This window comes from Camellia sinensis, chromosome 5 (genome assembly GCF_055761805.1).
Source record: "Camellia sinensis isolate YWXY chromosome 5, ASM5576180v1, whole genome shotgun sequence".
Classification (NCBI taxonomy): Eukaryota; Viridiplantae; Streptophyta; class Magnoliopsida; order Ericales; family Theaceae; genus Camellia; species Camellia sinensis.
In genome coordinates this window covers 16218113-16238422 of record NC_138965.1, presented here as the reverse complement: position 1 = coordinate 16238422, position 20310 = coordinate 16218113, and the positions used below count along the sequence as shown (strand labels likewise).

The window sequence follows — 20310 nt, the reverse complement described above, 5'->3', positions numbered from 1 at the left end:
AGGACTTTTATTTCTCCATGCAGAATCCTCCTAGGATTCATACTCCTAAAGGATAATGCTTATCCTTTTACACCCCCCACTGCTTAAACCAAGTGGGATGGTTTTCACCACGGCCGAACTACCATACGACCGAGATAAACCTGGTTATACTGAGCCACAGAGTAGGCCGTACTAACAGTAGTTCGGTTCTTCCTCTTGCTGCGCCATATCTCGGTTCTCTCATACACGAACCATGGTGTGTTTGGACCGATCTACAGAGTAGCAACATTCCGACCGACCTACCCAGAATACATCATGGCCGGACTATCTCCGAGACCGGCCTTACTAGAAAAGTTGTACGGACCGAAGTAACTCAACATCTCTTCTGGGCCGAAGTAACTTTACCATTCCTGAACCGGAGTAACTTTCTTACTCTTGGACCGGAGTAACTTTTACATTTCCATTGGGCCTTTCTATCCAGTCCTTTATACTTTGGGTCATAAAGTCCATCTCTGTAGCTCGGCCCAATTTTTACCAAAAATTACCCTCTCAATAATATAGGCATTTTGGAAATTATAAGTTGCCTTGATGGGTTGTTTGTTTGAAATGGTGAGATCTAAAGTTGTGTTTTAATTTAATCAAAAAATGTAATTATAAAATAGCATGCACTAATGCTTCAAAAAGCAAATACATCTATATTGTCTGTTTTTTTTTCTTTTTTTTTTTTTTGGCAATGTTGATTGACATAGAGCACATAAAAAGGTCACACATACCAAACAATAAAAATATATCAAGCTCTTAAACATTACATTTATTTTATTTATGTTTTTGGCGGAAATCTTGAACACGAGCTCATTTTTAATATTTTTATCCATTATTACAGATTTTCGAGGAGGAAAGAATCAAAGGTTCGAATCTTATCTTGCTAGCAGACTTTAGATAACAATAAATTAGATTACAAATTAATTTGTATTTTATAATTTGATCATGACATTAATTAAGATTTCTATATTACTATTTTCTTAAAAAGGTCCAACCTGAAAATGCTTTGGTCTATGACCGTGATTATAAAATTAGATAAAGTAGACTAACTCCAATCTTAAAATGCTTTCGTCCGTGGTCATGATTATGAAATTAAATAAAATAGCCTAACAATTTATATTCACAGTATCAATTTATACATTTTGACTCCAGTAACTTTTAAACAGGCATATGATTTTCATGTACAATTAAATATTTAAATAAATAATCAAATGAATTTATGTCATGTATACACATTTTGTACACGCTTTATCACCTACATATGTTGTTGCTTCATCTCGTCATCTTGACATTAAAAATTTGTTGCAAAAAATAATGAAATACAAATAAAAATTATATATAAAAAATATGCAATATAATAAATCTATCACGTTAAAACTAAAATAAAAAACTAATTAAGTTGTTCTTGTACCAAACCAAATCAAACCAAGCCTTAAGTCCCATCAAATGGGATCAGCTACATGAATCCTTTTTCTCTACTCGGCCCTATCAAAGGCCATTTCATTAGTCAAATTAAGTAGATTCATATATCTATTTATAACGCTAGTCAACGTTAATCTAGGCCTACCCTGTCCCCTAACACTTCCATCTACCATTACAGCATCGCATCTCTTCACTACTGCCTCTGTTGGTCTCCGTTGAATATGACCAAACCATCTCAAACGATTCTCTCTCAACTTATCTTCTATCGATGCTACTCCTACCCATTCCCGAATACACTCATTCCTAATCCTGTCATGTCTAGTCTTACCACACATCCACCTTAGCATCCTCATCTCAGCCACACTCATCTTATCTACATGTTGTTTCTTGGTTGCCCAACACTCCGTCCCATACAACATAGCTGGTCTAATAGCCGTTCTATAAAACTTACCTTTTAGTCTAGTGGGTATTCGTTTATCGCACAATACCCTAGACGCACTTCTCCACTTACACCATCCCGCCTTAATCCTATGGGCCACATATGCATCAACCTCTCCCGTTGTTGTGATAATCGACCCTAAATAACGAAAATGTTCACTCTTAGGCAGTTCTTGGTTCTCAATCTTCATTTCTCCTCTGCTTTCATTGTTATTGTTACTAAATTTACTCTCCATGTACTCTGTCTTAGTTCTGCTTATCCGAAATCCTTTAGATTCAAGAGCTTTTCTCCAAAACTCTAACTTTGTGTTAACTCCTTCTCTAGTCTCATCCACTAACACAATATCGTCTGCAAAAAGTATACACCATGGCACGTCATCCTGAATATTTATCGTCAACTCGTCCATAACTAAAGCAAAAAGATAAGGACTTAAGGTAGATCCTTGGTGTAACCCTACAGTGATAGGAAATTTATTTGTTTCTCCAGCTGGCGATCTAATAGTGGTCACCACCCCTTCATACATGTCCCTAATCATGTCAATGTAGCCTTTTGTCACCCCTTTCTTCTCTAACGTCCACCATATTATATCTCGGAGCACTCTGTCATATGCTTTCTCAAGGTCGATAAACACCATATGAATGTCTCTTTTCTTTTCTTTATACTTTTCTATTACTCTCTTCAAAAGATAGATCGCTTCCATTGTTGACCTACCAGGCATAAACCCAAATTGATTCTCTGACACCTCTGTTATGTCTCGTAATCGGCGTTCCATCACCCTCTCCCACACTTTCATTATATGACACATTAGCTTAATTCCTCTATAGTTGTTACAATTTTGGACATCACCTTTATTATTATAGATTGTCACTAAAATACTCTTCCTCCACTCATCTGGCATGTTCCTAGTCAACAAAATTTTGCTAAACAACCTATTCAACCAAGGAACTCCCTTTTTACCAAAACACTTCCAAGCTTCAATAGGGATGTCATCAGGTTCTAAAGCCTTATTTGATTTCATCTTCTTAAGTGCAATCTCCACTTCAAAGTTCCTAATCCTACGATAGAACCTATAGTCTTGATTTATCGTATTATTGATTATTTCTTCCCCTATTGTCGTACTTCCATGTTCCTCATTTAACAGTTTCTCAAAATAATTCTTCCATCTTTCCTTAATCTCATCATTCTTCACCAACACCTTAGAATCCTTACTCTTGATGCACTTTACTTGATTAAAATCTCTTGTTTTCCTCTCCCGTATCTTAGCAAGTTTGTATACCCTCTTCTCTCCCTCCTTACTATCTAGTCTAGTGTATAGGTATCATAAACTTTCAACTTAGTCTCTCTCACTACTTTCTTGACCTCCTTATTAGCCAATCTATAGCTCTTAAGGTTTTTCTCAGTTCTCTCCTTCTGCCACTTTTTAAAGCACTCTTTTTTTGCCTTAACTACCGCTTGGACCTCTTCCCTCCACCACTAAGTTTCCCTAGAGCTGGGTCCCGTTCCTTTTCGACTCTCTAAGCACTTCCCTTGAGATTCTCCTCATACAATTGGCCATTGAATTCCACATAGTGTTAGCATCACCTTCTAAGTCCCAAATACTTTCCTTATCCATTCGATTCTTAAATATTTCTAGTTTATCCCCTTTTAAGTCCCACCATCTCGTCCTACGACGCCCACCATCCTTCCTAGCTTGGTATTGCCCTCTAAAACATAAATCTAGTACCAAAATCCTATGTTGAGAGACCAGACTCTCTCCAGGAATCACCTTACAATCATTGCATTTTAGACAGCCCACTTTTCTCACTAAGAAATTATCTATTTGGCTCTTAACTAATCCACTCTTAAAGGTTGTCAAATACTCCTCCCTCTTTTTATACATAGTATTGGCCACCACCAGGTCAGAAGCCAACACAAAATCTAAGATTCTCTCTCCAGCCTCATTTCTGTCACCAAAACCGTATACACCATGCACCATTTCATAACCTACTTTGTCTATGCCCACATGGCCATTAAAATCTCCACCTATAACCAGGTTCTCTTCTACGGGTATCTCCTGTAAGATCTCATCCATTTGCTCCCAAAAATCCCTCTTAGTCTGATCATCTAACCCTACTTGAGGGGCGTAAGCGCTAATAATGTTCACTATATTCCCTCCAATAACTAGTTTAACTAGCATAATCCTATCTCCTTTCCTAGTGACTGCCACCACACTTTCCACAAGACCCTTGGCAATTATGATTCCTACCTCATTCCTGCGTCTATCCTTACCACTATAATAAAGTTTAAAACCAGTATCCTCAATTTCCCTAGCTTTCTCTACCGTCCACTTAATTTCTTGTATGCAAGCTATACTAACTCTCCTCCTAATCATAACATCTATCAATTCTATCGTCCTACCAGTTAAGGTTCCTATATTCCAAGTGGCTATCCTAAACCTATAGTCTTCGACTAGCTTCTTTACCCGCGCTCGTCCAGAAAAACGCGAAAACCTTTGCCCATTTTTCACCGCACCCAGGCATCGATGCGGCGCCCTTTGCTCACTTTTCGAAACACCCGGAGGCAGGCGCAACGCGTCACTTGAGAGGAACGACCTAGTATTTAAACGATTCAAAGTAGGATTCATTTTCATAAGGGATCCGAGCGGCTTTTTTACGTGCTGGCTGTCGACTACCTAACACACAACCCTCCTCCTTAACCCGGGCTTGGGACCGGCGGAATTGTTAACAACCCCGACGGAGTTCTTGTAATAAAAAAAAAAATTATCATTAACACATCATTCTGATAAATTATTTTTATATAAAAAGTTCAAAAAATAATAATATTTTTCAGTTGCCACACCATGCCATGAAGAGGACTCTATTCTCAATCCCCCACTACGTAATAGATCAAACACAAAAGTGGAACTTCATTTTCACAAAAGTTCAATCATTTTGTGTCAAGCTCTAGAGGTCGATAAGTAAATACATATGGTTCAAAAAGATAAGTAAATAAATAAGATAAACAACATTTAGTACGAGTAAATTTGTTTATAAAAATTGCACACTTACCATAATCATGCTGATAAATTACTATGGATGAGTAAAAATACCTTTCAAATTAAATCAGGAATATTTCACTCCATTAATGTATTTTTTTAAAGGGTTGAGATTTGAATTTGAGATAATTTACAAGATTCGTAGAGTTCATCATGGATTCATTTTGATAATGCAAACTATTGTAATGACGTTGGCACCTAAAATAACCGAAAAGGGGAATCAAAATCGGAATCTTGCAATATTTTTGAAGCAAAGTTGGTTTGCTTTCCCACGGAGAGCCACTTAAGTGTAGTAGTATAAAAATAAATGAATTAATTAGGGTAGTCCACTAATAATAATTTGTGTGTTTGGTTTCAGTTTTTTGAATTTAGTTTTTTGAAAATTGAGTTTTTTGCCTTTATTATTATTTTTTTTTGGTGAATATTTTTCAAATTTGAAATAATTTTTTTACTTTTTTAGATACACCTTACTTAAATGTATTTAAATAATAAAATATTTGTGAAAAAATATTTTAAAAATTAATAAATATACAAAAATATGAAAAATGTACTGAATTTTTGTAATTTTTGATATTTAGTGTATTTTTTAAAAAATAATTCACAAATATTATACTTTTTAAGTGTATTTATGATAGGTGTGTCTAAAAATCAAAAAAACTTTGCTTAAAATATTTTTAAAAATTCATTAAAAACATTAAAATAGGAAAAATAAAAAAAGAAAATTTTTTTAAATAGTTTTCTGAAAACCAGAACCTAACAAATATTAAAAAAATTCGGGGTTTAATTTTAAATTAGGTAAGATGTAGGGTGGAAATTGAAAAAAAAAAAGAAGGGTAAATTACACTGACACCCCCTGAGGTTTATGTTTATTACAATTTCCCCTCTCGCCTTTTGAAAATTACATCTCCCTCTGAGGTTTAAAGTTTTATTACAAATTTTCCCTCAGCAATTTAATTTTTTTAAATACCAACTTTGCCCTCACTGGGTTAATTACATTGACACCCCTCACATTTTAAAAATTACAATCCCCCCTAAGGTTTAAAGTAGTATTATCAATTGCCCCCTCGGTTAGTATTAGTTGAAAAAAAAAATTGTTAGTAAAATTTTTTAATTTTTGCTTAAAAACCAACATAAACTCATTTTTTAAACTTACGTTTTTTCCTCAAATTTACAAACTGAGACAACAATTTATAAACCAAAAAAATTATCAAACAAATTTTTATGACAGTTTTTAAAATTTTTGTAAAAATAAATTGAAACTGAAACAAAATAGTTACCAAACAGGCCTTAAATGGTAAAAATGTCGTAAAATTAATAAATAATTAAATAAGTTACCAACGCAAGAAATGACTAATCAAAAGATTCTTAGGTTATGTATGGTTTGATTTTTAGAAATTTTTTTTAAAAATTAAAAATTAATTTGGTTAAGAAATAAAAAATAAAAAATAATTATCATTTAAGGGTAAAAAATAATTATCATTTTAACTTTTGGGCAAGTTATATACATACGCATGACTGTTTCAATTTAATTTATAAAAAATTATTTTTAACCACTCGAAAGATAAAAATAATATGAAAATGATAATTATTTTTTATTTTTTATTTCTTAACCAAATTAATTTTTAATTTTTTTAAAAAAAATTCTAAAAGTCAAACCATAAATAGCCTTAGAATCTTTTGATAAGTCATTTCTTACGTTGGTAACTTATTTAATTATTTGTTAATTTTATGATATTTTTACTATCTGAAGTCTGTTTGGTAACCATTTCGTTTTCAGTTTTCAATTGATATTTACAAAAATTTAAAAAAAACTATCATAAAAACTTATTTAATAATTTTTTTTGGTTTATGATTGTCTCAATTTATAAATTTGAGAAAAAAAACGTAAATTCAAAAAATGTTCTTACATTGGTTTTTAAACAGAAATTTAAAAATTTTACTAACAAAATTTTTTTTCAAATAATTTTTTTTTCAACTAATACTAACTGAGGGGGCAATGGTTAATGCTACTATAAATCTTAGGGAGGGGATTGTAATTTCTAAAATATAAGGGTTGTCAATATAATTTATCCAGTGAGGATAAAATTGGTATTTAAAAAAATTAAATTGTTAAAGTGAGAATTTATAATGAAACTTTAAACCTTTTAAAAGAGATGTAATTTCTAAAATGTATAGGGAAGTGTAATAAACATCAACGTCAGGTTGTGAGTGCAAAAAAAAAAAAAAAAAAGTTTTAATCATTTTCCAGCAGCAACGAGAGTAGCAGCGACCACTCGAACCTTTCTTAAAGTCTTCTTCTCCGATCCCCTTCGAATGTGAGCCGCAACAAGCAGCATCGACGCCGACCAAGCATCGACGTCCGGTGAGTCCTATCTCTCTATCTCTTTTTTAGCGCATTTTGATGGAAGAAACTTTGCCCTAATTTCTGTATTTGCTACTGCATCAATTGGTTTTAGGTTTTGGTTCATTGTATGCCTTAATTTTTTGAGATTTACGTGTAGGTCCTAATAGATATGTCCTAGGATAATTAATGGCGTTTTTCATCGAACACTAATTGTTAATTTTCAGTTAAAAATTTCATCACAAAAAATGTCATTAATTGTAAGTTTTAGCGACATTTTAAAAAAATCGTCACAAAAAGCGTCCATAATTTTCAATTTTCAACTACAATTTGAAAAATTCGTCATAAAAAACATTAGTAATTGTAAATTTTAGCAACAATTTATAAAACCGTGACAAAAGAAAAAATCATTCCTTATTAATTTTTAGCGACATGCAAAAAATGTCACAAAAAATGATTTTTAGTGACAATTTTATTAGGACATAATTTTAATAGGATTTGATGATAATTAAAGTCAAACTATTAGAACATATTGATAATTTACTCAAATTTTTTGTCTAATTGGTTTTGGGTTTTGCTTTTTAGCTCTTGATAAGTCTTTTTGGTGGCAAGAGAGAAACAGAGATTTCCGGTTCAATTGATGAAGATTTGGTGATTGAAGAAATTGAATCTTCATCAATTGAACAAAGGGTTGATATAATAACATATAGATATAGGCTCAATTTTATTTGTGAAAAAATTGAACTAAGGGTTATGGAAACATGCATAGTGATTTGATGAATCGGTTTCTAGTTTCTAATTTACCTGCTTTGAATTGTCCTACTTTTAAGTGTTGTTGCATAGGTTCAAGTTTTGCCCTACTTCTAAGCATTTCATAGCTTCTAGTTAATTTCTGTTTAATTCGTATTGTTCTTGGTATTATAGATTTTGATTTTGTGACCAAATTTTTAATTTTTTTTTTTTCAGTTCTTGTATTGAATTTCTTCATATATTATAACTAGCCTAGAGGCACTATCTAATAAAATTCTTATATTACAATCTATGTGTTGCAAAAATGTTAACGACCATAAAAATGTTTTATGAAAAGTGTCTCAAAATTGTGGTCAAACAACCAAAAATGTTTAGGATCGATCAATTGACCAACAAAGGCTAGATGATTTTTGTAAAACTTTTAGGTGAAATCATGTAGCATATATTCAAACAAATATAGTCCTAAAAAGTATATCAAGAAACTATAGAAAGACCACTACATGAAACTTTTGATTGGTTCAAGATAGAAAGAAAAATATATATATATATATATACACAACAAAGAATTCAAATCAAAAGATACATTGATCACAAATTGTTTTAGGACCATCGCAGATGAAACAAACATAAATTTTTTGTAACCACTATTAAACTAAAAATAAAACAATCAAATTTAGATGAGTAACTAAAAAAAATTGTACACAATAAAATAATCAATTTCAAATTAGTTTTTTTAAAAAAAAGAACAAGAAAAAGCCATTGCCTATTTTGAAGAGTGATCGCGGTCAACCACCATGGCAAACTAAGAAGCCACTAATACACAAATGCAAAAAATATATTCTTAAAGCCCCAAACACATTTCTCATGCATGATGGACAATGACACTTTTTACATTAGAGTAATTTTTTAGTGCCCAAAATATTAGAGTAATTTCATGTGGACAATGACACTTTTTACCAAGAAAGGTAATGTATCTTGTATATAAGAATAGCACTATAACATTCTCTCTTCTTCTATTTTTTTCATCTTGCTGCACTCAAATGCCTCTTCAACTCACAGAAAACCATGTAGTGGAATGGAATACATCTATTGATCCTCCATATAGTCATTCTATTTTGAGATATTTATACAGCAAATATTGCATAAACTTTGACATCATGTGTATGCGTACATATAAATGTATGTGTAGTCTTAAGTTCTTAAACGTCCAAGAATGCGTTTGAAGAAAACTACTTATTAAGCTCCAAAACAGTGTGAATAAATAACATTAAAATTACCAAAAACAAACCATAGAAGTATAAAGAAACAAATCCAAATGTTTTATGTAAATTCTACATGTTGTAATCATTTGAAATAACTTGTGGAATTAAGAAACTTGCGGCAACCACCCCCTGCAAATCTAGCACCTTTTAGAGAGAGAGAGAGAGAGAGAGAGAGGGGGGGGGGAGGTAGGGGTGTATAAACAAAGGCAACTTACTTTGCTAAATTTTCTCAAAAAGAAATTTAAGTGGCCAAAAATGGTGGTGTCCGTGATTAGTAGTGGTGGAGGTGATGTGATGGGTACTATGAAGTTGCTGCAAGTTCATCAAGAAAACCTGAAAATGGTGATGACGCAATTCCTTTTTTTTTTTAACTCATATAAATGCAAGTAAAGAAGAACAAAATTCAATAGAAACAAAAGAATAGTTGAAAATTAATAATAAACAAACAGAGACTATATCATCATCTTCTTCTTCTTCTTCTTCTTCTTCTTTTGTAATAAATGACAAACAAAGACTATATCACATAGTCCATATCACCAAACATTTGCTACTGTAGTCTTTTCCTTTTCCAACCCACCTGTAATTTGCAACAGAAAGTAAGCACTTTAGTAGCATGATACAAAAAAAAAAAAAAAACTTGACTTTAAAGTTGGGACAACAATATGCTGCTTCTCAATGATCAATTTGCATGCTACGAGAACCAAGAACAGGTTTTAACATTAGCATCCACGACTTTATCCTACCTACAAATGAAATTATGACCTATTTTTTATATTTTTGTCTTATCAAAACTTAAATCACCTTAGATTTTAGTTCATATATTTGATTTTTTTCTTCCTAAGGTAACATTTAAAGAAATATATGGGAAAATTTTTTTGAGATCACTTCAGATCACTAAATTTACAGTTTTGGAATGAAAGTGTACCATGTTTCGAAACATGCGTATCAATACATAATTCGCTAGGGTATTAGCGTTTTCTGATAACATAGGTTGCTCACTATAAAGCACGGATACTCCGAAATGGCTCCCGTACGTGTATCGGATACGTATCGGATACGGATACGCGCCCGATACGGCGGGATACGTATCAGATACGGCAAAGAAGTATCCAATTTTTTTTTTAAATTTTTTAATTTCGGATGCGTTTGGAATACGCGAGGATACTTTAGAGATACGGTTAGGATACTTTCGGGATACGGTGGGGCAAAAAATTAATTTTAAACTTATAATGGGGTCAAATTATGAAATAACAAATGTAAGGTAAAATAAAACAAAAAAAAAATCAATCAACCAAACCCTACCTAGGTCACGATAGCAGTAGCAAAGGAGGAAAGGAGGAGGAGGAGTCTCTATCAACCAACAACCAGCAAGGAGCGTCGATCAGGTTCGCGAACAGCAGCTCATCGATGATCAGGTTCGTCCCCCTCTCTCTCTCTCTCCCTTTCGCTCGATCTCACACTCTCTCTTCTCCCTCTCCCTTTCCCTCTTGCTCTCGCTCAATCTCACTCTCTCTCTCTTTCCCTGTCGGTCGATCTCTCCCTCTCCCTCTATCCTCTCTCGCTCTCCCTTTCGATCTGTCTTTTTTTTTTGGACAAATTACAAACACCCCCCTCGAGGTTTGGTGAAAATATAGATTCCCCCCTGAGGTTTGAAAAATTACATCCCGCCCCCTGAGGTTTATATTTTCATAACAAATTGCCCCCTGAGGTTTTTATTTTCATACAGATTCCCCCCTAATTTTTCCTAATTTGTTATGAAAATTTGACCTTCAGGGGGCAATTTGTAATTTCTCAAACCTCAGGGGGAATCTGTATTTTTACCAAAGCTTGAGGGGGTGTTTGTAATTTGCCCTTTTTTTTTTTGAACCAGTCCAGTCCCTTTCGATCTGTCTGGACTGGACACATTTTTTTTTTAAATAAATAAACTTATTAATAAATAAATGAACTTTGTAAATTCCCCCCCCCCCTTAATTTGAATTACATTATGGTTGTTATGGGTGATGCTATATTGTTGAATTTTTGCTTTAAGTTTTATTTTTATGTATGCTACATTACTGAAAATTGTAAAAATAATATTTTGTATGAACGTATCTCTGCCGTACCCGTATCCTAGTTTTTCAAATTTTGTCGTATCGCCGTATCCGTATCGTATCGTACCCGTATCCCGTATCCCGTATCCATGCTTCCTAGGTTGCTCATCTATGACCTGGGCTTAAAAAAAAAAAAAAAAATTGAATAATAAGCAAAAGAATCAATAAATAGTATGAAATTTACATTAAAAAGTAAATGAAAAAATAAATTGAAAGAAAAATCAACTCACCACAAAATTATCAAAAGTTTGTTTTTGTGTTGGTGTATGTGAGTGAAAATAAACCAAGAAAAAAAAAAAAGAAGCAAAGAAACAGGGAAATCCAAAATGAGAGGAGAGGAACTTCTGAGACTAATAGGCAGTAGGATTGAGCTTCAAGTATTCCTTGAGAGCTTTTCTTTATCAACTGATGATGCAAGCAAATTCACATAAAGTAAATACATGGTTATTCAAATGATAGCAAACAAATAAATACCAAGAAAATAAACTGTAAGGCAAAAAAATAAACAATCGATCACAACTTAGAGCACAATTGTTTGGGTAAATATGGGGGAAAACCCTTTTCTTGAAAAATTAAATTAAATATAATGGGCATAGACATAGGTCTATTTTTTTTTTTACCAAGAATTATAAACAGAGTTAATATACCTTTGTAGAAATTTAATGTATAAAGAGAAATAGAGAATTGTATTATTGATTGATTTATATTGATATCTATTACAATGATTCATGATTCCTATATATAGAAGAGGGTGAGTGTGTAGTAGGTAAGGAGTAGGTGAAGTGGAGGTGGTAGTGGTGTAGTGGGTTAGGTTTAGTGGAGTAGGTGAGGTGGTAGTGGTGTAGTGGGTTAGGTTTAGTGGAGTAGGTTTAAGTGGGTGAAGTAGGTGGAGAGGTTTAGTGGAGTAGGTTTAAGTGGGTGAAGTAGGTGGAGAGTAGGTGGATTTTAACAGCCCCCCGCAAACTCAAGGGGGATAGGAACTAACCAACTTGAGTTTGGAGAGAGTAACAAAACAAGAAAATACATAAAAATAAAAGAGGATAAGAGACACTGTATGGTCGTGTCAGACCATTGGTGAAGACACTGGATGGTGGTGTCATAACGTTGTAGAGGACACTGTATGGGGGTGTCATAACCATGTAGAGGACACTGTATGGTGGTGTCATAACGGTGTAGAGGACACTGGATGGCGGTGTCAGACCGATGTAGAAGACAGTTTATGGGGTCATGTCGGACCGTTGTAGCAGACAATGTTGTGACAGTTGTGGTGACAGTTTACGGAGTCTTGCTGGACCCTTGTAGAAACTAACCGGAATCAATGTCGGGACAGTTTACAGAGTCTTGTCGGACCCATGAAGGAGCTAACCGGAATCAATGTCGGGACAGTTTACAGAGTCTTGTCGGACCCATGAAGGAGCTAACCGGAATCAATGTCGGGACAGTTTACAGAGTCTTGTCGGACCCTTAAAAAGCCGCACCCTCAAAAGGTGTGCCCAATCTTTCAAAAGGCGTGCCATCAAAAGGCGTGTCCAATCCATAAAAATGCGTGCCATCAAAAGGCGTGCCATCAAAAGGCGCGCCCACTTCATCAAAAGACGTGCCCGACAGAAAGCGTCGAGCCATCAAAAGGGGCGCCTGACACGCGGCGATGCACGTGATTGACAGAGCGCGTGTCGGCCTCGTCGTCTCTGTCTTTATAAACCAAAGCGAAGTCTGAGGCTTGGAAGCATAACAAACCAGTTGAAACCTCTTCGTTCTCTGTAACATTCTGTAACCAACCCTTCTCTGAAACACTCAGCAACCCAAAAACATGGCTTCTTCTTCCCGTTCAGCTACCCAGAACATAGCCTCTTCTTCCCGTGGTCTGCTCACTCTCTTTCCCGACCTCAACGAGTCAACAAGAGAGATAACTGGTGCGGTGGCCTGTGAACCTCAACCAAACACCTCTGGTTTTGCTCCGTTGAACTTTCCGATGCGGTCGGTGGAGCAAAAAATGGCAGTGCAAACGGATATTGAAGCTAATCAGTATACATTGAAGTCCTGTGTTGAAACTATGACTGCGGTCACAAACTTGTCGCACCGGCTGCAGAGTAGGACAAATGAGGTGCAGCAGTTAAACGCCCAACTGGCTCTGCTCCAACGCATGTATAAGGATGCGAGAGCAGAGATAAGTGTGCTAAAGGCGGAAAATAAGGAGCTGAAGCGGAAGGCCACCGTTATGTTCCGATTTGGAAGTCCGCCATATGCTGTAGTGGAGGAGCAGGGTGGAGTGATCGTACCCAGTGGAGTGGGAAACACGGAGGCAACACCGTCAAGGGCCGCCCAGGACGGAGGCAAGAAGAAAAGACCGGTGGAATAGGTGAAAAAGTGAGGTCGGTGGGTGGCCGTCTGCAGAAAAGAAAACAAATCTTGTGGTGTTGTGGTTTTTTTTTTTTTTTTTTTTTTTTTTTGTAAAATTGTGATCGGGGTTGATCCCTGAGATGAATAAAAGATGGTTTGGTGTGCAAAGTTATATGGTATGAATGGAATTTGAAAAAGATTAAAAAATAATGTGAAAGAAAAATAAAGAAAGAAATAATAAAAATATATTTGAAATCAAAATGAAAGATGGGGGAAATAAGGAAAGTGGTTTGGAGAAAATAAATAAAAATAATGGATTTTGAAATCAAACGGAGGAGAGAGAGGGGACAAGCCTATGTGAGAGAAAGAGGGGAAAAATGATAGCCGATGCACCCAAAAAATCTAGCTGCTATCCACAGGCGCTTAGGGGAAGGAAATGGTAGCAAGAGACGGCCAACACCATATATGGCTATAGCAAAGAAATGGAGTATCAAGCTCAATGGGCTAGGATTTAGACCAGAGAGTAAAGCCACTGGTCCTGTTGAACACACACCTCCAAGGCTCAAATAATCAAAACATGCTTCACGCATTTCCTTCCTTGCTTGATCAGGAGATGCACAAAACACCTTATACAAGGCTCCAGTCATTCCTCCACCAGTTAAAGGATGACGCATGTTGAAAGCATCACCTATTAATAGTGCTCCAGGAGTAGGGTAAGGAGCAGCTGGCATACTTCTATTGGGCATTGTTCTAATACTTCCCTTATCAATTGCAGCTATAAATGAATCATGCAGCTCAGGTGGAACCTGGGGAGCCACCAGAGGGAAGCAAAGCCGAAGGCTGCTGCAAAGCCGAAGGCTGTAAAAGCGAAAAAGGAAAAGAAGGCTCCGGCTGCGCCAAAAGCTGCTGCGCCAAAAGCTAAGGCCGCTGTGAAGCCCAAGCCAGCGGCAAAGGCCAAGCCAGCTGCGAAGCCAAAAGCTGCTGTGAAACCGAAGGCTGCCGTGAAGCTGAAAGCTGCAGTGAAGCTCAAGGCTGTGGCGAAGCCCAAACCAAAGCCGAAGGCGAAGGATCCTAACAAGAGGCAAATGAGCATGGAGGAGAAGCATAGATTGAGTGTTGGGTTGCTGAGTTTGCCCCAGGAAAAGATGCCACAGTTAGTGCAGATTATGAAGAAGAGGAATTCACATTGGCCTCAAGAGAGAGGATTTAGGCAGTGATGGGAAGGTATGTGTAGAAAATGAGCGGAATAGGTTGAGGTCCGGCGGGCGGCCAAGGCGAGGTTGCCGCCCGCCGGTGAAACGAAAAATACTAAGTGCTTAACCTTGCTCTGATACCATGTAGAAATTTAATGTATAAAGAGAAATAGAGAATTGTATTATTGATTGATTTATATTGATATCTATTACAATGATTCATGATTCCTATATATAGAAGAGGGTGAGTGTGTAGTAGGTAAGGAGTAGGTGAAGTGGAGGTGGTAGTGGTGTAGTGGGTTAGGTTTAGTGGAGTAGGTGAGGTGGTAGTGGTGTAGTGGGTTAGGTTTAGTGGAGTAGGTTTAAGTGGGTGAAGTAGGTGGAGAGGTTTAGTGGAGTAGGTTTAAGTGGGTGAAGTAGGTGGAGAGTAGGTGGATTTTAACAACCTTCATTGTTCTAGGATAGAGATAGAGATTCCTTTCTACAGTTCATGCTCCATTAGGTGGTTGAAAATGAAGCTCTATTAAGGCTTTAGTGGCCTTAATGATTCAAAACAGAATCTAAGATCAAAACATAATATTTTGCTTGGAGAGGTTGTGCTGGAGTTGATGCACGCAATTTTGAGGATGAAGAATATGCCAGAATGGCGGTCCTCTTTGCCAATGTCACATCATCTTCATCCTCTTATGTAATGTTTGGTTCAATGGAATGAAGTGGAATGGAATGATCATTCAATCAAATTGTCTATTTCCATGTTTGGTTGACTAAAAAATTAATGAAAAATACATTTATAAATAGAATCGTCATTCACCATTGTAAGAGAATGATCATTCTATAAGAGAGCCTACGGAATAATCATTCCATTCCATTCCATCTCATTTCTATTAACTAAATGGCGCATTACGTTTTTGTGGTATTCATCACTAATTTTAGGGTTTTACTTTGAGAAAGTGTGAGCGTGATGATGGGTATTGGGAGGGGGAGGAAGAGAGAATCTGAGATGAAGAAGATGATTCGTGTACCTGGATTTCAAAATTTGAAACTCAAAATTGTATCTGAAGGCAGATAGTAAGAGTGTTTGACAAAATGGACCTTTGGATCTAGAATAGAACTAATCCAAGCAATCCAAGCCGTTGACTCAAAATATATTTCTAGCCATAGGATTGAATAAATCCAGATTGTCAAAAGTGATAGGTAGGACAAATGTCTTTTTCAAGATTCCAAAACTGAGCTTCTAGCCATTGGATTGAATAAATCCTGATTGTCAAAAGTGACAGGTACGACTCAAACAAATTTTGTCGTGTGGGTACTAGTAAATAAAATTTTATGGGCATTTATAATGTTACAATCAAACTTTTTTTGTGTGAATTAAGAGCTCGCCTAGGGCTCCCAATAACTTAGGGCCAGCCCTGCTCGCAAGTTCCTATAGCTCTGTTTAACAAAGTTCTCTTGCATTGCCAGTAATTAGAAAATGAAGAAAGGAGTGCACCCTCAGATGCAATGGATATCCTATGTTACCCAGAGTGGCCGATTGATGCATGTTATGATGACCAAGATACACCAAGTTGGTAAAGTTTATCACTTTAGAGCAAGGCGGCAGATGGCTCAAAGTGTTGGGCAGATTGCCAAGTTTAAGCGGCGTTATGAACAGAAGGAAGAGGAAAATAAAGGAAAATAACTTCTTTTAAAATGGTTGGGGTGCACTGTTAGATTCCTTTATTTTCATATTTGGGATTAGCCATTAATAATTTTTCTTATTTATATATTTGATAAGCTGCTGGGTACTCGGGGACACATCTGTTCATCTGTTTAATCAGCTGATTGCTGGTTTTATTTTCAGAAATATTTTTTATTTTGATGAATCAAGAGGGTACACTTGCAGTTGAATGATGATTACGCTTTGATTTGCTGTGTTTAGTAGTTAGCTAAATGAAATTATTTAGTGCTACATCAATTGTAGCCCCATGGTCTCTCTCTTAGTTTCACAGGTTATTTTTGTACCTGTATTATTATTATTATCAAAAAGTCTAGGAGCAAAGAGGATGGAACACAGATTAGAGCACAGAAACTGTGCATCCGGTTGGCTGGACAACCGCCCGGACGACTGGCCAGAGCTTGTCGATTGCAGCTGTCATGGTGTCTTCCGGTTGTCCGGGCAGTGTCCGGTGAACAGTTTCTGTGTTTGGTTTCTGTGTTCCATCCTCTGTGTGTGTAGCATTGCTCTACTATTATTGATAACATTGTTACATACTTGAACGCATATAAACAAAATCTTTTTGACTTGTTTCTTAATTGATTTTCAATTTGAGAAGTTTCATATTCTTAACAATTTATAGGAACCCAGGGCAGTAATTAAGCCACGTGGCAGTGGATTTTTTTAAATTTATTTTTATTCTTTTTGGTTATGAGGAAAGCAAAAAGAAGGAAATGTGGTGGAAAACAGGGACACTCTGTACTGTTCATCTGTGTTGCCATGTTCAGTTGCTATGATATTGTTATCTAGCTTTGTTTAGGAGATCTTCTGAGATTTAGATCAACCCTCTCCTACTGCATGCTGCTTTTTCCAATAGATCTGTCACTCTGCTTCATTTCTCTCTGCAAACAAATCTTGATTATTATTTCTCGCTGCTCATGTTCGGACAAGATGCTTTTTGCCTTTCTTTTTTCTCGTCAGTAATTGATTACCAAATCTAAGGTTATTCCAAGTATTGCATGAATTATTCACTTCAAGTTTTCAGTGGTTTGGTTAACCTAACAGGTTATCACCAAGGCATGCTGTATGTATGTAGTCTGGTTTTAAGGATATTCGGACTGCAAATGACTAATTTTGTTTCTGGTTCTCTTTGAAGACTGATTCCTCAATTGATTTTTAAGTCATTAAAAGGATTACAAAAACTTGGAACTGAAAATATACTCTGCTGTCATATGAAAGTCTTGACCCATGACCTCAAAAAATTGACTTACATGATTTGGTTTTCAGTAGTGCATATTTGATTTTGTTTGGTAGAGTTGAAGTCTTGATTCAAGACCTCAGCGGATCGATCTCACAATTCATCTCACTGCTGCATAAGTCAAATTATTCAGTATTTTTATTGATATTATTGTCCCAACACGTGCATAATGATGGGTCTCACATTTGTGTGGTTTTAGGTGCTGTTAAGAGTAATACCGCTGAATAATTTATTCAGTTCAAATTTCTCTAATGATGGTTCATCGTTATTATGTCAAGAAATTCAAAGGAGTACAGCGTTTCAAGTGTCTCAAATGATGATTTTCATATTAGGAGCTTCATCTTATTTTGTTCCCTTAAATTTGTAAGCCTTTTTGTTCCCATTTTGTTGTAAAAATTTCAAAATAGATACCGCAATGGCTCCTGCAATGCAGAGGGGAGATCTATTTCTTTTATGTGGTAATTATACATCAAACTCAACAGGTAATGAACGGCCCTCTGTGAATCGTTACCTCTTCTACATACTACATTAGAGAAGCAGCTGAAACAGCATCAGTTTTTCAGTGCTCTTCCTCTCTATTCAGGGCTGAAGATATTTTAGGCAATCTTGCCTCCAAACTCGACAGTGGGAAGAGAGACGATTTTAAAGTGGTGTGCTGGTCGTACATCAACCAATACGTGTGCGTGCTTCCGTAGGCAGCAGGTTTAGCTTCAATGGAGTCTGCAATCAATCAGAAGATAAAAGGAAATTTATGCACCCAACCCAACAAACTGATCTATAAAACCAAATAGACAATTAACCAGTACAGTAGGCAAGTTTTTGATGGCATTAGTATTACAGCGAATGCTAAATGCATTCATGTCATAAAATATGCTTAGTATCTCACACACAAAACAATACAGTACATGCATTATGTTGTCAATATGTAATTTGTTATGTCCACGTTCTCATGGGACTTGGTTGTTTCTCCAGGCTTCAGTCTGGAATAAATTCTACACTAGCTCCCGAGTATCAAAAGTTAATACAAGGAAAGAATTCCACAATGCAATGACAGATCCCAGAGTTTATTAAAGAAGCACTTGAGAGAGAGAGAGATGTCTTAATTCCTGCTTCCATTTTGATATTAGAGGGGTCTTTTGGAAATAATGGTAAAAAGTCAGCTTTTTTAGCAAAAAAAGTCAATTTTTTTATCCAAAACAACCCAGCTTTTTACCAACTTCTCCAAACACCACAGAGTGTATAACAACTTGGGTACCACAGGAGATGAATTTTATCTTAAGCCAGTTAGTTCAATGAAAAATGGTTGGGAGTACTAATGATGTGGCAATAGGCGTCTTGTTTTTTTTTTTTTTTTTACATTCTCGATGCATTAGTGCTATTAATAATACTTTTTTTAATGATATGAATTGTACGGGAGCGAAATATCCTCTGCTTTCCGTACTCCTTGGACGTCAAGCTTCTCGTGACGGCGTCTATCTCTGCAACACAGAAATTGTGAGCTGCCCGGCGGTGGTCTGCCGGATAGACCCTCCGACGATCAAGTCAGACCATTGGAGGAAGAAGAAGGCTATCAGAGAGAGAGAGAGTGTTAGTGATAGAGTGAATTTTTCATACCTCTAAAGTTCCTCTTTCCTTCTATTTCTAGGCTGGCCATGCAGTCTCAAGATTGTGCGCGTACTATCTCTGTTGTCCTTCCCTGGACAGGTGACAGTGCTCGCCGCTCACCACCTTACGTGTGTAAAGGCTTAGTCCTCCTACCAGTACGCGCAGAACTGTCCAACGGTATTGATGCGTGCGTGGAGCAGATATCCTCTCCCTCACGCCATTGGCCCAGGTGGCACACCTAACCGGAGTACCACGACCGGCCTATCCCTTGTGGAGAACTGTCACCACATGCACGTAACCGAGCTATGTGTCGCCGGCCTGCTCCTTTGGCAAAGAGGCCGAGGGGTGATGCTCATGACCGGGCTGATATTGACCGGTTTATTGTGGCTTACCAGTTCCGAGGCATGCCGGCCTCCATCCGTTCTACCTTCATCCGAGGTTATCTGGGATCTGTCCATCTCGGCTAACCGTTCAAAGGCATGCCGGCCTTCGCCTCGTCCTCGGTTTAGCCCGAGCTACCCGTAGCCCGGTCTCGCCACTCGACTGCGTGCCCTGCCAAATGTCTACAAGTCACAGCTCGGCCGGGCGTAGTTCACGCCTGGTCTGCCGATCTCCTTGACCGAGCAAAATAGATCCACCGGCCGTCTCAGTAGAGGAAATAGCGCGGCGCCGTGAAGTTTGTCACGACTGGCACTGTCGTAGCTCGGCCGTACTAACGGTGCAAATCTCCCCTCTCAATTGCCCCTTAATCCCATCCGAGCTAATCGTGATTGGGTTTATCCCAGTGACCGAGCAAACGGTCCGTGATTTGCACTATTCCTGAGTTGAGCATGACGGCATCACTTCCAAGCCGAGCATGATT

The 20310-nt window shown here is 36.7% G+C and overlaps 1 non-coding gene across 1 annotated transcript; it reads left to right on the top strand.

The window, feature by feature from the left end:
- Positions 1 to 7089: 7089 nt before the first annotated feature.
- Positions 7090 to 18658, top strand: LOC114263598 (uncharacterized). The gene is made up of 3 exons (XR_014329167.1): positions 7090 to 7278; positions 16354 to 18206; positions 18326 to 18658. It is a non-coding gene; the product is annotated as an uncharacterized LOC114263598 (transcript).
- The last annotated feature ends 1652 nt before the right edge of the window (positions 18659 to 20310 follow it).